The 4,449-nt window shown below is 45.6% G+C and overlaps 1 long non-coding RNA gene across 1 annotated transcript; it reads left to right on the forward strand.

Annotated features, from left to right (window-relative positions):
- The first annotated feature begins 2,145 nt into the window (after positions 1 to 2,145).
- Positions 2,146 to 3,894, forward strand: LOC140682153 (uncharacterized). Its single transcript, XR_012053416.1, has 2 exons — positions 2,146 to 3,021; positions 3,114 to 3,894. It is a non-coding gene; the product is annotated as an uncharacterized lncRNA (long non-coding RNA).
- The last annotated feature ends 555 nt before the right edge of the window (positions 3,895 to 4,449 follow it).

Below are 4,449 nucleotides of genomic sequence, written 5' to 3' on the forward strand. Positions count from 1 at the left end.
CTTTTAGACCCTCGGCCTCAGGGGAAAATGGGGGGGACTCTAGTTCCGAATTGTGATATTGAACTGTTGTTCCTGGTGGTCCTTGGCAAAGCATCCTTAAAGGAGCTCTATAAGCAGTCTCTGTTCATGCCCGGTAGTGAGAGCACTGTGACATAGAAAAGAAAATGTCACACTGGCCCGGTGAGTCTGAGCGGTGCCACGTGTGACATTAGAAACACAAAGGTAACAGCTGTGTTTCCTGAAAGTCTATAGTTGCAAGAGGGACTCTTCTCTTCCCCAATAGACTTAATATTGATTATATTGAAGAGTAAAAACTTAATTAAAGATCCAAATGAGTCTTGTTGGAGTTTGGTAGAGTTAAGTGGAGGGAAGAGAAATGTTTTAAAAGGTTTTCATTTCGAATTTTGTGTGTTTTTTTCTTTCCTTTCTTTTCCTTTTATAGTAGTAATAGTAGTAGTGTAATAAAATTTTTTCCTTTGTTATTAAATTTAGCCTGCTTTACTCTGTTCTTAATCACATTTCACAGCATTTAATTAGCAAATTATATTTTCATAGGGCGCTGGCATTATGCCAGCGTCAAACCATAACATTTTTGGTTCCCTGACCGGGAAATCAAATTTTGAATAAGATAAAATAGTGATAAGATGAAGGCTGTGAAATGAAATCAAAAAAGAACAAAAGCAAAGCATGAATTTAATTAAATGTAGTTTTGGTAATTATTTTTTGTAATCTGTGTTCTCAGAGGCGAAGGGTAGAGTGTCATGGTTTGACACGGGAAGAGAATTTTTTTTTTAGAAAGAAGAGGTTCACCAGTCAGAAGTCAAGTTTAGATACTAACACTTGAAGTGACCAATTGAAAGTGGACACGCCTCTGAGAACACAGAGGGGTTAAAAGCGGAATTCCCAAGAGGACTCGTCCTTCTTTGGTTCCGGTCATCGCATGATACGGACCTCCCCTGCCCAGCCCGGGCTGGGTGGGGGAGGGGAGCCATGCGGCCTGCACAGGTAGGCCAGGAGGTAAAGGATCGGAACCGTCTAAGTCAGCTCCTGCAGATGGAAGGGTGGAAAAATCTGGGATGTCTCCGTTCCCCCCCCAGAGTCTCTCTCTCTCCCAAGAGAGAAAAAAGAGACTCAGTAGTTTTATCAGCAGTTCACCGCGGGGAAAGAGAAGAGCGGGGGGGCCGCAAGGTGCCCAGCCGGGCCGTGGGAGCTAGAGCCTGGGCAGCGAGCCATCTTTGGGAGTTGGGACTTTTAACCCTTCCTGAGAAATGAAAGCTTTATGAAATATTACTCCTCCTGAATTTAAAGAAAAGAAAAACAGCTTAAAACCTCAAATACTTAGAGAAAAAGGTTGAGAGCAGATGATAAAGTAGCTTTTTGGCTGGACTCTGCTTGTTTACCATAGACTGAACCACTCTTTCTTTTCAAGAAGGACTACATTTTAGAGAGATGCATTGGTGAGCCAAGAAACCTTCTGCAGCAACTACCAGTTTTAAAGTAGACAGAGAGAGAGCTGAAGAGAGTGTGAGAATGCCCTCCATCTTCAAGAAGAAGAAAAGGCGATCTCTGTCTTTTAGACCCTCGGCCCCAGGGGAAAATGGGGGGGACTCTAGTCCCGAATTGTGATACTGAACTGTTGTTCCTGGTGGTCCTTGGCAAAGCATCCTTAAAGGAGCCCTATAAGCAGTCTCTGTCCATGCCCGGTAGTGAGAGCACTGTGACATAGAAAAGAAAATGTCACACTGGCCCGGTGAGTCTGAGCGGTGCCACGTGTGACATTAGAAACACAAAGGTAACAGCTGTGTTTCCTGAAAGTCTATAGTTGCAAGAGGGACTCCTCTCTTCCCCAATAGACTTAATATTGATTATATTGAAGAGTAAAAACTTAATTAAAGATCCAAATGAGTCTTGCTGGAGTTTGGTAGAGTTAAGTGGAGGGAAGAGAAATGTTTTAAAAGGTTTTCATTTCGAATTTTGTGTGTTTTTTTCTTTCCTTTCTTTTCCTTTTATAGTAGTAATAGTAGTAGTGTAATAAAATTTTTTCCTTTGTTATTAAATTTAGCCTGCTTTACTCTGTTCTTAATCACATTTCACAGCATTTAATTAGTAAATTATATTTTCATAGGGCGCTGGCATTATGCCAGCGTCAAACCATAACAATAGGGAAAAGAAAAGAAAAGAAAAGAAAAGAAAAGAAAAGAAAAGAAAAGAAAAGAAAAGAAAAGAAAAGAAAAGAAAAGAAAAGAAAAGAAAAGAAAAGAAAAGAAAAGAAAAGAAAAGAAAAGAAAAGAGAAAAGAGAAAAGAGAAAAGAGAGAAGGGAAGGAAGAGAGAAGTTAAAGAAGGGGGAGGGGTGCTAGGCAGACTCTAGGATGACTAGAATGTAGCGTGCCTATGTATTGGTGCTAGAGGAGAACAGGAGTTTGAATGCAGTTTCTGTATAAAGGGCAAAGAAGTGTCTTAACACATGGTTGTTTAGAAGTTTTTCAATACCTAATTTGGGTTCGGGAAGGTTTAGCAAAACAAGTCCACCTTGAAGGGAAGAGATAATATGTTAACTAAGGAAAAAAAAAAAAATAATGCCAGGAGCACCTGAGGTGCCGCTGAGAGTTGAGAGCTGGCTTAGTTGTGCCAGGGGCCCAGAAAGTGCAGGGTTACCAGATGCACTCACCGGCTCGGCAGCTGTGCTGGGCAAAAACCACGTGGGTTCACCGCCCAGGAGCAGGCAGGCTCAGTGGCAGAGCTGCCGGTGGCTCCCAGCCTGCCGGGGGTCCCGAATCGAGGATGGCAGCCTCTGCCTCGGCGAGTGAGTTAAGAGAGAGAAAGAGATAAAGAGGGAGAAAGGGAGCTGGAGCATGCCCCCAGGTTCCCTGCTCTAGTAGCTGTCTGTGAGTTCACCCCCGCTAGGGCAGGGTCTGCCCTGGCCGAAGCCATTGTGGTGCAGTGGTGGCAGCGGTGGAAGGGAGAGGGACAGCGTTAAAAGCACTGCTGTGAAAACAGAGAGAGAAGGGCCAGCGCTAGAGGTAAGATCAAGGCAGAGATAGCCTTAATCTCTCGCTAGGTCTCAAAACCTCACTGTTATATTGTGCTCAGGCTATGCTTTCCCCATTTCCAGGCACCCCTGTGACTGGGATCAGGTAAGTGTGGTCCCCTCCTTCCTGCTCTGATGGAGTTGGCGGAAAGCCAGAAAGCCCTCCCTGTCCAGAGCCTAGATAAGTCCATGTCCCTTCCTGTTCACTCTCTTTTCCCCCTCATCTCGTGGAATAAAGAGCTGGATAACTGCATTGGGAATTGGAGCCTCTTTTGAATCCTTGCCCAACTCCTGACCTGCCTTCCCTCAAGGCCCCGTATATCTGAGCTAGCCTGGTGATTTAGGTGGCTGCGAGGGGTAGGCGCATCAGTTGGCCCCCAGCGTGGGTTTGCTAAAAGCCCACGCGGGAGCTGGAGCCCTTATTTAAGGGGTCTCAAAAGCTCTTTGGGAAGTTCAACTACCCTGTTGCTTTAGCTGCTTTTGGGTGGCTTTGAGTGACGGGGTAAGTCGGGACCTCACCTGACCGCCCCAGGCGAGCCGGCTGGAGCTGGGACCCCAGACCCTTCCACGCACGACCCACGGTTCGAAAGGATTGGTAAGAACTCCCTTTGTTTCGCGTTTCTCGGGTACGCGCCTAGCTGGACGTGGGGTTACCATAGTTACCGTGGGAAGCAGCCAGGACAGGGAAGCTGGGACCCTGGGCTTGCTGTTTTTAACACCGGCAGGCTTGTCTGATCGGAGCGGAGCGGAGAAGCCACTCCAACCAAAGGAGCCCGCATTCACGGGGTGGGGAAGCCACGGGAGGGGTATCTCACCCTGGGAGGTCGGCGGGTAAACCCCCGTACCCCAGGGAAGACAAGAAAAAGAGTAGGAGTCGCCCCGGCGGTGCGGGGCAAACACCCCCCCACCCCCGCCATTTCTCGTGCTTTCTAAGAGCAGGGAATTCAAAATCGTGCTGTGCCAAGTCTCTGGTGGTGAATAAGTGCACGGACACAATAAAATAGGCGCTGAATTATCAGTACACCAAAAGAGCACATTAAAACACCTGAACAATATTTTAACCAATGTTACATTCCCAAATAAGCTTCTACTGCGTTTTGTATGCTGGCTAACAAAAGAAATACCAAATTTCACTGTGCAAGAAATGAATTCAATCTCATTTTGGGACCAAATTAGACAGATATTAACTTTAAAAGTTGGAAATGGTTAACATAAAGCTTCTCTATTTATTCCAGTATTTTTACAAGCTCGAAAACAGATTTTAGAAGCAGAAAAAAGCATACACACACAGACAAACAGTCCGATTAACCCCTTTCCCCCATTCTCCAGACTCCCGATACCTTGGTCCTGATATCACTTTACCCACCCTGTATCCCCCTGTAACACCTGGTTCTTCTGAGTAATTGTTATAAATTATGAC

Source organism: Taeniopygia guttata, chromosome W (assembly GCF_048771995.1).
Source record: "Taeniopygia guttata chromosome W, bTaeGut7.mat, whole genome shotgun sequence".
Lineage (NCBI taxonomy): Eukaryota > Metazoa > Chordata > Aves > Passeriformes > Estrildidae > Taeniopygia > Taeniopygia guttata.